Source organism: Glossina fuscipes, unplaced genomic scaffold (genome assembly GCF_014805625.2).
Source record: "Glossina fuscipes isolate IAEA_lab_2018 unplaced genomic scaffold, Yale_Gfus_2 3, whole genome shotgun sequence".
Taxonomy (NCBI): domain Eukaryota; kingdom Metazoa; phylum Arthropoda; class Insecta; order Diptera; family Glossinidae; genus Glossina; species Glossina fuscipes.
The window spans coordinates 11,079,386-11,093,029 of record NW_023998417.1 but is presented as its reverse complement, the minus strand read 5'-3'; the positions used below and the strand labels follow the sequence as shown (position 1 = coordinate 11,093,029).

Below are 13,644 nucleotides of genomic sequence, written 5' to 3'. Positions count from 1 at the left end.
TCTATTTGAATATTTTTTATGCAAACCGGTTTCCAGAGAGTTGTCTCAATTTTGTGGACGACATTACGCTATGAAATCGAATCTTTAATACTATTCTGCGATGCGAGGACAATATGGGAAGGATCAGTGATCCGTAAGGACCCATACAGAGGCAATGCATATACAATTCCGGCTGAGTTCTCTTCGTAATCACAGTAGGGCCACATTGTTGCCATTACATCCTCAAAGAGAAGGACAGAGGAGAAGACAACCAGATGGACAAGAGAGCAGACGTACAAATAAAGTGGCGGAGTAGCATATATATGTAAAGATAGTCAGGCAAGTATAGTTAAATTTATTCAATCATACACGATTACCAAGGAAAAGATCTCTGATGGATTATTTTATGTGTTGCAAGCATTTGACAAATCTAATATATGTCCCGTGTGATGGGTAAGAAAACTTTACAATTTCTGAATGCAAATCTCAGTGATACGGTGTATGTTGAACTGTTTTCTAAAATAAGGAGCAAAAAGGAATGCTTTCGAACATACATATAACGGAAAATAGCATAGTAAACGAATTATTGACAATATGTACATAGTTGGTGTAAACAACAGAAACGGTAACAACAACAACAACAAATGATTATAATGATGGCGATGGTGTGTTTATAAAAGTTTTCTACTTTTTAACAACACCAACTAAATGCGATATTTCCGCTGGTTATTATTGGAAAATCATTGACATTTTATGCATGCATATAAGCGTAACTACGTATATGAATACAAATACCGGCGCATGTATGTGCATATCGACGTAACAATGATAATAATGATGATACATTTTGAAAAGTTATTTGTGTAAATATTTGCATATATATGTGTATTTATGTTAGGGGAAAGAGTTTGTGTTTCTACTCTTCACAACGGATGTATTAAATTTACAGTGATGTATGTAACAATCAGAGGAATTTAGCATAGACTGATTCCTCTTATGTCGAATCAGTTTTAGAATCGTTTTCTGAAACGATTTGTGTGATTAACACACAAATCAAGATGTTCTGATCAAATTTGGTACGCTGATAAGTGATTTCAAGGACAAAGTGATCCAAGGACGAACTCTATTAAATATTAATATGAACAAAATCTTATTTATTTAACTTCTCCACTTGCAATTCCAGATTTTGAAAACTTGATCATATGGAAACAATTTGCTATTTGTAATATTTTTTAGACAAAAATCCACGAAGAATAGTGTTTCGGCATGTCGATGAACACAACTTCCCGAACAACCTTTCACACAAAAATTCTTACAAAAAATCAACTTAAGGCCTTGTGTGGGCCTAAAGCCTAAATTTCTAGAATTTCTAATGAAAACTACTCCGGGATTGTGACTTGCGCTAATTTTCAATCGTATGGATCTATTTTTCAACCTCACCCCGCTTAAGAATTTGGAGGAAAAGTAAGCTTTTATATGGCGGTAAAATTTACTTTTTATTATTTTATGTTAAAAAATAGTCCTGAATAGCGATTTGATATATATGGACAGACTGAGCTAGAATTGGATCATACGAATCTATTTTTAGGATCCTTCTGCCTTATGAGGCTTCTCGTGTATTGTAAGCCTTCAGATGAGTCTAAAGTATAACTCTTCGTATCTTATGACGAAACTAATGTTGTAGGGTATTTAATGGCAACGTTAAAGATAGAAATTAAACCAGTTATGAACATTGTTTGAGAGCCTTTTTGCAAATGATACAAAATTGTAACAATACACGTATGCAGATACCGCCGAATATATGTATGTTTTGTGTTGTGTGCGTGTATGCATAAATGTATGCGAGCTGCACTATTGATTATTTGTACACATTTACCTGTGCGCTTATGCTTGTTTAACTGAACAAGAATTAAAACTTTTCTTAGAATTGCATTAAATCAGAAAAGTCAACAATAGATCAATCAAAACGTTAGAGAGATTAAAAAAACGAAGAAACAAAAAGCAAAAAAAAAAATAAATAAATAAATAAGCAATAATAGTAAAAGAACAATAAATGTCATTGTTTGTAACAGTAACCGAGATGTTGCAATTGCAACCGGTAAACTTAGATCTCGACGCGTGTTTAATTAATGGGCCTTCTTAACTTTATAAGAAGCTTAACATGAACAAAGCGAACGATTGTCGCGCGTACTGACACTGACATTAGGCTACGAAATCAATGCTTCTGTTACAAGTTAAACACCACCGATTGCTACCGTTATTGTTCTCCTTGTCTAATAAGTTTTGGTAACAAATCTTTTACAGTTTAAAAGGCAAAAAAAATAAAAAAATAAAAAAAATGGAAAGACTCTCGCTAACAATCACCGCTATGACGTTTATCTTGATGAATGCGATCAATAGTTTAGTTAGTAAGCAACCAAAGCCCATCGAAGCAAAAAAAAAACAAAAAAAAAAAAAATCGAATGAACGACGCTTTACATGACATGTGTCACGTGACAACGGAAATTTTCTCTCCTTCCATGATTAGACATTTAGTTCTTTTCTCTCTCATATCACCGGGAAACTTGATGGCAATATTGATGTGTCAACGGTTTCTGTATAGGTAGGTATAAAAATTATAATCGCTTTTGTTAACACTTTATAAGAATTTTAATAAGTAATCAAAAAAAAAAAAAAAAAAAAGAAAAAAAAAAAAAAAAAAAAAAACTTAACGTAAAAAAGTGCCAACATATCCGGTGAATATTGTAAAGCGGAAATTATTTCAAAAGGAAGATATTTCGCTGACGAAATCAAAGGGTTAACAAATAAAACGGGAAACCATGTTTACACAAAATCTACACAAATCCCTTAAAATAATAAAAATCTTGTAAAAAAAATACTTAATTACCTTCAGCGGCACATTTTCTTATATATATATATATATATATATATATATATATGTGTGTGTGTGTGTGCATTTGTTGTAAGTGTTTAAGTTTCTAAAACAATACAAATAATTTGAATTTTTAATGTGTTGTTTATCCTCTCATACTAAAAAGAAACCGAATCGTTTCAATGATTGAGTTAATGATGGCCGATCTTGTCGGCGGTTATGTTGACATTTGAGATAAAATCAAGAATATCTATACTTGCATTCAAAACAATTTTTAATATTAGAGACGACACCTAAGCAAATATTTATTATGAAATATGAAGCACAAAGATCTTTAAAGAGGATTAAAACAAAATATTTCAAATACAGCTGCCGGCAAAAACGAAAATAAAACCCTCTCTCGTTCAATTGAGAGAATTTGCATCTTCTAAGTAGTAGGGCATGTGTACTATTATATGTAAATAATCAGAATAGATATAACAAATTTCGTATTCTGTTGTGAAAATGACTTTAGTAAGATTCCCTGATCAAAATAGGCAAAAAGGATTTAAGCGTTTTCTTAGCAACACTTAGAAGCTTGGCGACTTTGTTGGAAAATGGGGTTCTTAAGCGATTACAGTCCATGTCGATATAGCAAACTTTTGAAATGGAATTGAGCGCTTGGACTCGTAGAAAATTAAATTTTTTATCAGCGTAGAGCGTCAAGTCAATCTTTTGTCTCTCGGTGGTGGTCTTTGCTAAGCGATATTTTACAATTATGCGATATTCAAGAATAAATGGTGTGATTATAACAATTAAAAGATTATTAAAAGACATGTAACATACCGACATATTCTGGATTGGCGTGGATTTAGTCTGCTCTTCGTATTCCGATAATTTCGGTTCTGCTGAACGACAGACCATCTTCACATCTGGTCGCGTTTTTGCGGCACTGAAAGGCGAAAGAAATGATTATGGAAATTGAACAAAAATCAAAAATACAAACACAAATAAAAAGCGGTATCCCATTGAGTCATGTTATGAAAAATACAAAAAAAAAAAAAATTTATTGATACTACGTACTTTATGACGTATGTTAGTTGTAATGATGAAAAAAAATTACAATGTACGCAGTATGTTATAAACAATCGTATGGAAATAAACACATTGAAGGACATTAAGTGCTATCAGAAAAACATAATTTCATTGGCATGTCCAGAGTCCAAAAATCCCCCATATAGATAAAACACTAAATTGAATCCTTCCACTTTGTTATTATTATCATTATTATAATTATAAGTAATTTCGCCAGAGAAATAAATTCTAAGGCTAAACTTTTAAGGGACTAGCATCTAAGGCTTTAGGCTTTTAATAAAAACTCTACCGCATTTGAGATTCGAGCCCTCGAGCATTGAGTTGTTAGTCGAGATTCCTCGCCTTCGTCCACTGAGGCGGATTCCACTTTGTTAATTTCTATAATCATTTTGTTGGTTTCTGTTTACGTCATGCGGTTAATCATAATCTCGCTAAGATGGAAAGATACATCCCTTAGACAAGGTGAGTTATCCCTTGCAGGACTATCTTCAAGCCACATTGAATGCAAGTGTGTGTGTAAATGCTCTCTTGTAAGAATTAATACGATTTCTTTAATTCGCTTAATATTATGACTTTGACCAAAATATGACTTAATTTTGACTGCATTTTTCATTATATGGATTCACGTGATGTAGGTGAATATGTAGGTGACATATGTTAGCCGAGCTAGGATCTTAAATTTAGGTGTTTTACTTTTTCGTGCTAGAAACTTCATCATGTTCTGCTCTAAAAGTTCACCATTTAGGCGAGCACTGGAAGAGAGAGATTTCGATGCGGAAATGAAGAAGAATATGAAATGAGAATTTTTATGTCATCCGCATATGTTGCAATTAAAACATTGTTAGCGATCGGAAAATGCCTGAAGTGAAAATTCTGCAGATTTTCGGACTTGAAATGCTTTCATATGTATTTCATATGTTTTTATTATTATTTCCCCCTTCTCTGCCGCTGCAAGAAAGTTGAGGTCGAGTGTGCTTGTCTTTACGTCTCTTTTACTTCCGGCATACATACGGCATGTGCTCTAATCCCCATTCAGTAATTTTATGCATTAGCGTTCGCCTTGCAGATATCTTCGCTAAGATCGTGACACATATGAATTTTTACGAGCTACCCCAAGCATTTGCTTGGCATCTGCTCATTTCTAGGATGTCAAGTGTTAATGAAGCATTTTTACTATCTATCATTCATCTATCATGCTGAGCTTCAACTATGGCTTTATCTTTCGGCCGATGATGCCACACATGATAGGTTTCTTTAACCAATATAATCAGTCAGTATGAACATTTAAGGCTTTTCGAAGCTTACTTACATGCATTAGTAATTATTATCTCTTACGTCTATCTGCATTTCTCAATTCAATTAAGAATTATATGCATATTTTTTATGTAGTGTTACACTGAGTTATGATCTCGAATAAAATTCGCTTAGTTTAGTTTTATTTGGCGACTCATAAAATTGCACAAATAATGGTGAGCTCGACAAGGATTTGCTAGCTTTTTTTATACACTTCTCCTAACAAGATTTTCTCATAAAAAAAGAGGTACGCAAAATAAGTCATTCGTGTTTTTTCTTCTTTTCTTTTCGTTTTCAATGAAAAGCTAGAAAATTAAATTATAAAAGATTTACATTAATTTGCAATTATTCATGCTGTGCTTTACTTTCATCATTATTACGTATTATTTGAGTCATGTCTGAAGAACGTAAGTAAGCCGCTGAGCGGATGAGTTATAAAATTTTGTGTTTCGTTTTTATTTTCTACAAACACTTGTTCGCACCCCAAGTAATTTTATATTTATGTACATACATACATATATATATATATATATACATATGCAAGTATATACATATATTTGCTTGTATGTATGTATGTAGAGATTTATGAACGGTTTTCATTGTAATAAAAATTTTCGAGCAAAAGTGAGAAAATTATTTTATGCAAATTACTATAAAAACACAAACACACACATATAGTAATGGAAAAAAACAAAAATGGAAGCTAATGTAACAGAGAGAATAGGTGTGAATTAGTAGCTTAGTGTGAGTGAGGGAAAGGCGAACATATACATGTACACATACAAAACTAATAAAAATAAAACCCACGTTAACTTGAGAGATTTTTTATTATTATTTTTTATTATTATGTTAGAAATGCTCGTTTTTCATAAAAACGATGAATTTTAAATGTATGTAAAATGAATCGTTGCAAAAAGAATATTTTAGCAAAATAATGAAATATACATAAGTATATGGGTAAAAAACAAGGGAACATGTTGAGGTAGATGTTGTAACTAAAATCAGCGTATGCTGCAGCGTAACAACGCCTTGAGGTTTTGAAGGTTTTTCTTTTTCGTAGCCTCAAAGTAAGGTAACCGATATTTTTCGATATATTCTCATGTAAATAAGAGAAGATTGCTGGATCGGAGTTTTTTTTTAAGATAGCTTCCTACATACTGCCATTTATTGAGCAAATTATTCGAAAGTAATGTCAGGTAATTTAAAGCTCGGTTTAGCGCTGGAAGGAGTCTTTGCAAGGTGCAGAAGATGGTGTTTTGCCTTAACTGAGTGTAATGCTTTAATATATTTTGCATATTGATCTTATGATTATCAAGACTAGTTCTATGGAATTTTTCTTTGAATTTTATAAATATATTATCATGTGATTCTAAACCATACCATACTACAGTCAACATCAAGCATTAGCCATGTCTAACAAAATACAGTTAAAATATGGGAGAAATTTTAGAAGGATTTTTTCTGCTTTGTTGTTAAGAGCTTGACGCTTCGCCACATAATTTCAAGGCAATAGCATATGAAATATTTAGAAGACGATGACTTCATCACCATGTCTTTGTCATACGAGTGAAGGTCGTTGTATTTCGTTATCCTTTAACCGGCACCGGAGGCCAGGTTCATTGTTTCAAGTCGTATCCATAGAACTTAATTTGGCAAACCGATTTCAAATTGCTCGATCGCTTACTAGATCGTGTACACAGCGTATTTTTCCTACTGTTGCCTTTGGAATATTGCGTTGTTCAGGCATTGCTTTTTACTCCATTTTACTGATGATAAGCAACGGTTTAAAAGAACGGGTATCACCCAAAAGTGTTGTCGAAAGATTATTTGAACTTTTACTTATTTTGTGTCTGCGTATTGCACCGATCGGAAGCGGAAGTTAATTAAGACTCGACCTAATTGTAACAAAATCAGTTTATTCGACTTTGAACAAGTAATTCACATCTCGATCTTTGTCCGAAAATATGATTAACAATTAAAGTCGCACTTATTTTAAATACCCGCCTTTTTTCATTTCATTTCATTTATTTATTTATTTTTTTTTTAGCAATAATCTTTTAAAACAAAGAAAAATGTAAAAAATGTTTTAATTTAAGAATGACGCCATCCTATACAGTTAGATAATATGGATATCTATACAATCTACATATCCCTTTATTATTCTCCTTTATTACTCCCTAACAGTAATATAAAATCGCGATCTAATCATTGCTAGAAACTTATCATAAAAACATTTTCTCTTCTCTTCCTATTTGGTTTGTGCTCTGATTTCAGATTGAATACAAAAAAAAAAAAAAAATTGGTAAAAAAAAAGAAAAGAAAAACACCGTTCGTTTGTTCGTTTGTCTTCTTCAACTTTTTCGTTTTTCCTTTATTTTTAATAAATTTATGCAATCTCAAGCAGAGATCGTGTTGAATATGTGAAGATATGTTGGAATGCTAAGGCTTAACAATATAATTTGCATTTTAGCTTTTTGAGCCAAAAGATGAAGAGAAATATGCAAAAAGGCTACGACCAAAAGCAAAACAAAACAAAACACAAAAAAAAAAAAGAGAAAAAAATCTTCATTTCACGTTAAAGACATTTCATGGTGCGTTTGACGTTTTTCCCCGGTTGTTGTTATTGTTGTTGCTGGTTGCTTTTCTACTTAAGTGACATCAGACGTTTCTTTAAAAATGTCAATTTTCTACCATTTGCAAGTGAGTGAATAAAATAAAATATTATTCAAACGAAAAACAAAAACAACAACAATAAAAAAGGAGGGGAAAAAAAAGGCCCAATAAAAAACAGTAGAAGATATGCTTTGCTCTTTAACCAGACACCAAAGCAATGAAAAGGTTTATTTTAGAGAACTTGTCATAAGTTGTCTTATGGTCTTGTCTTCGTTCGTGGACACTTCTTTCATATGCTAACCCATGCCAGCGAAGAAATGCAAAATATTTTTAAAACGAAGTAAAAATGTCGATTTAGTTGATATTTTCAAAACTGTCACTTTGATTGTGTGTCCTTTTGATGAATTAGGTTGAAAAACGCTTGTTATTATGAGCTTAAAAATTTCAATAACAGCTGCAATTTCGTCATATAAAGAAAATAACAGCAGCAGCAACAACAACAATTTTGAAGATTAATTGAGTAGAAAGCAGAAAAAAATTATATTTGCATTTACGAAATATCATAAATAAAGGCCATGCGGTTCAACGTTTCCAAAAAAAAAGAAGGCAGACACTTAATTGGATTGAAAAAAATGTGCTAAATTGCAACTAACGAGCATTTACCTAATTAGCTAAATTTTAAATTATTATTCACATTTTTATTATAATCACATAAATAAACGCAAAAGAATATATAAATATATATATATACATACATATATATGTATATATATGACTTTAAAAAAATTGGAGGATAACCTAGTAAGGCTAATAACATGGCTTAAAAGATGCAAGGTAAGAATACTGAGATCATACGCGCTCAACCTTTCGCCAGGTAGCCGCCAATAGGCCAATTAGTTGCAATGAATCGATCACACTAAGGTAATGTTATCGAACCGATTATACTTCACTGGTTTCCTTAAGCTGATTACAAGTTAAATTGCCTTGAGATGACACGCACGTATCTAGTAATAGTAAAAAGAAGATCGTTTACGCCGAGGTAGGTGTTCATTAACGAGGTCTTGGGCATAACAGAGACATCTACATATTCATATGTCCTTGACAGCAGATTGTGTTATGCGTTTTCTTTCGATAGCAGCAATCAACTGCCGAGCGATTACAACTACTCTCTCTCTCTCTTTCGGTCCCTCCTTCACTGCTAATTCTTCCCGCAGGGAATATCTCTTTATCACATTAAAAAAAAAAAAAAAAAACCGGTTGCTTTAAGCCAATTACGTCCTGCATTGTCTTGGAATCGTTCAAACATTGAACTCTTAAGCGTTTCGACACGAAAGAACCCGACAATATCTTAAATCGAGCCTATTATTCCAATTGAGTCAGCGAAAAAGATATCGCCATATTATCTTAAATCTTATTTCCTTTCCTTAAGCAAATCTAGATATAAAAAAATCAAAGAAAATCTAATTAAAGCCTATAGGCTATAGAGGAACATAAGCATCATTTAAGGAAAGGTAAATAAATGTAGTTTCATTAAGTATCGCCGCGTGCGCATAAACAAGAATTTCTCATAATTGTTCGCGCATTCATCAAATTGAACATCTAACCCTCTAACGGTGAAGATGGCGATAACGAAAACGCGAATCATAGTTAGTTTAGGCCGAATCTGACTTATCATCTATACAAAGAATATTCTTATGTTCGATTTATTCATGCAATAGATTGCCTTTTAACATTTAAAATCCATTCTTCTCTTTGTTTTAGTTCCATCATCAGACCACTCGAATGGACATGACTAAGTGGTATGTGGAAGACCGCTTGCTCCAGATAATTACTCTTAAGATCTTTTCGTCATATTCATAAACGAAACAGTCGAATTAGTTAATATACCTTTAATTAATTAAACGAAAGAGTGAGTTGAACATACACACATACGCCTACAAGATGAAAAAAAAAAAAAGTCATTTAATAATAACAAGATTTATTCGCTAATTCCCGGCATCACATCGTATTGCAAACAAGCAATTACAGAAAATTCACTTTGTACCGACATAGCAAGTACTAATCTGCTTAAAACCAGCAGCCAATCTATCCAGCCATCCACATCAACCATCTAACCATCCAGCGATTTATGCATTTGTAACCTGTAAGACCAGCTTGCAATAACGGGCAATGATTGTGTGCGCATGTCTCCTGCCTCTTTACTAAACAACAACTAATCGGATTAATTTTGTTCACAAAATTTTCTATTGACTTTCTCAGGCCGAATGTATGAAAACATATTGCTTTACATTGTGTGGTAAAAAAATGACGAATGCAGTCAGTAAAATAATTTGGGGTTGATATCAACAGCAGCCCTTAAATCTGAAGCAGGATATATGTTATATTTTTTTATGATTTGCTATTGTGCTCGTAATGTTTGTTGTGCCTGCCGTTTTGATTTCTATGCGCGCTACCAACAACAGATAGATATGTTCAGTTAACTCTACTATACATACATATATAGAATAGTCATGAAAGTAATAAGATTACATATAATTGGCACGAAGGAGTTGTCTGTTTGTCCGTCTATGTTTTTAACCCTAAAAAGACTTTAGAAAATCGATTTATTTATTATTCTTGATCAACATTCTTATAGATGGACGATGAAATTGTTTTGAATCCTTTCTCTTACGAGAGCTTCTAAAATACCCGATTAGTATACAAATACGATAGTATTTCGAAACGTATTTTCGTGCAGTAGATTGAGACGAATAAACAAATCGCACAAGAAGATCAAGTATAGAAATCGACCGTACAAAAGTTTAAAATCAAACCAAATATTTATTAAAGGCATCTTGTATAAGTGATTCTCGGCTAAAAGGTATCCAAAATTCTCCTTAAGCAGATTGTAACAATTGGATGTGTTTCGTATTACTTACGCAAAGGTCGACGATGATGCTGATGATTTCGAAATTATTCTATTAATGTATTTAGTTGTTGGAAAACATTCCGCAAGAGTGATCAACTGCAAGAGTGTATTATGGGAAAGATAAACATAAGTGAATCTTTTACTATTCTAATCATTTTTTTTACATTTGATGACTTTTAAGGGCCGGCGTTCAACAAACACGGCTCATATAGCTAATGAATAATTGAATTTGTACATGCATCGACCCGCGGGCTTTTTTTTTTTTCGTAGAACGTGTGTTAATTTTGTAAATTGAAGAAGTTTTATTAAAAACAATTTTATATCACTGTGTAATCAAATGATTATTGAATAACTTTGTCTACATATAAAGGGATTTTTTGTTGATCAGGTCTGTTCACAATTCAGTTTTCTTTACCTGAATGATTATGAAATGAATATAACTAGAAATGCTAGAATAATATTCTTATCTTATTCTTATTGGATTAACACGATCCGCCTTTGGCACATTTAGATTTCGACTACGTTGATATTGTCATCATCGAACGGTGACTTAATGCAAAGAGTTCTTCTTGGACGAAGGAAACTAAACTATCAGTTAGATGCAACTTGCCTTAAGGCGCCTTCGCTATAAAGAGAACTTGAACTATTTACTTAATAGTAATGGCTTTATACCAACGACATTCTGAAATCTAACAAAGTTTTGCAAGACGAAGTTACGCCTCAACTTTAAAGGAAATGAATGAAGCAATCCTTTTTTACCTTACATTGGCTTCAAAAGTCAAGTTCGAACGTAGTTTGATGCTCTCTGTTACGCGTTGCCCTTTCTAGCTCGCAACACGGCGCCGTAACATTGCCGTATGAAGAAAAAATGCATTTCTTTACAGTGTGCCGCTAACTTTTCTGGCCCTTAATATGGGCCAATAACTATTTTTTACTTTACTATTTGTCACTAAACGCTTCGCCTTTTTTATAGACCAACCAGAGTTGGACACTTTTGAGCCGATCTTGATACGGTATATGTATTTTAATTATTAAATTTGGCATAAAAGGCTACTTGGACTGCTGCGCCCGTGTCTGCTACCTGTATATGTGCTGTAAACATACATATGTAGATGAGTTTAATATTAAAGCCTGGCAGTCATAAATTAAGACTCAATGATATTGAACTTAAGCTGAGTAAATTCAATTAGAAAAGGAAACAGAGTATTAAAATAATAGTAATAATAAAAAGAACAACGACAACAATAACAACAATAATGAAAATAATAATGAATTTTATTGCTGTAAATAACCTGCGGAAGTAATTTATTGAATTTGTGCGAAGCCAAATCTTTTTTCAGATATTTTGTATTCTCATGTGTATGTATCTTTGTGTGTGTGTGTGTGTGTGTGTGTGTGTGTATCGCTATGCATTCATGTGAATGTGTATACATCAATTGCCAAATAATGTGACATTTTTGCATTAATTTGTTATAAGTTCACAATTCCTAAGAAATGAAGTTGTTGTCCGTCAGTTTCTCAGTTTCTTAGTTTCTTTCGTTTTTATGGTATGCGACTACTTGGAAATCTTTCTCTCGTTTTGCATACCACATATATATACATATAAACGCTTATAGAGTTATATGTGACAAGCAATGGTTGACCATCCATCCTCGAAAAAGTTAGCTAAACTAATGATGGCAATAACATACACAATAACAACAGCAACAATAACAACAACATCGCGTAACAAACATTATTGTATACGTACGTACATCAGAATCAGAATCAATTCACTTAACAAACAAACAGGTCCTGCTTGTAAATTTTATACTTGCCTGGATGTGCATATATGTCTGTATGTATGCATATATATATATATATATATATAAATGCATATATATATAAACTATGCATATTTATATGTACATGTGTGTTTGTGTGTATGTTTATGTTTTGCAATATAAGTTGAGTGCAGAGATTAAGACATCATTTTGACTTGGCTTGACTCTCTGGCGATTGCTAATGTTAATGGTATTGGCTGCTGACTCGATCAGCAATGCAATCAAGAAAACTGTGGTAACCAAAAATAGTAGTGAGAGACAGAGAGAGAGGGAAAGAGAGAAAGAATGCATGAATGAATGAATGAAATATTCAAATGAGATGAATTTTGATACAATTTACATAAAGGCATTTATTTTACTAATCATTTCGAACAATAACCCAAGAGACAATCATAAATTGAATTCCTGCTAAGTGTATGCATGTTGTTTTGGTTGTTGTTGTATTTGGATTTTAATAGCACATTTTCTCACTCATGTGCACAGGCGCTACGACAAATAAAATTTTGAGACCTGTACACCATAATAAACGATGACAACGACAATGTTTTGGTTATTGTTGTCGCTGTTGTTGCTTCTATTGTTGCTGTTGTTGTTGTTGTTATTATTGTTGTTGTTATTGTTGTTGTTGTTATTGTTTTTGTTGCTGTTATTCCTTTACAATTGATGATTGTTGCTTGTTCTCCGATGGCTTAAGTTTAGTTGGTTTAGTGCTTGATTTAAATTGAAATTGCATTTATGTCTTTTATGGCGGTGTTTGTAAACACATACACACACACACAGGTATACCTATCTACATATGTATATGCATATGTATATATGATATGTACTTGAACATCGTCAGCTTTCAAGGAGATATGCGAACGTTTTTAAGAAGGTTTATTGTCTCATGCCAGTCATTGTTGTTCGTGTTGCTGTTGTTGCGGTTGTTGTTATTGTTATTGTTACTATTATTGTTTTTGTTGTTGTTATTGTTGCTGTTATGCATGAAAATTTCCTGGAGCTCAACGCCAAATCTGTTGATCATTTGTTTAAATATGCGCCCGAATCGCAATATATTGAATTGGTTAAGGAAAATGAAAAAA

At 32.6% G+C, this 13,644-nt stretch overlaps 1 long non-coding RNA gene across 1 annotated transcript in view; it reads right to left on the bottom strand.

Moving 5' to 3' along the window:
- Positions 1 to 3,686: 3,686 nt before the first annotated feature.
- The window catches only part of LOC119634588, a 168,566-nt gene continuing 158,608 nt past the window's right edge, over positions 3,687 to 13,644 (bottom strand). Inside the window, exon 5 of the long non-coding RNA XR_005246967.1 lies at positions 3,687 to 3,782. This is a non-coding gene — a long non-coding RNA (uncharacterized LOC119634588). The remainder of the gene's footprint in view (positions 3,783 to 13,644) is intronic.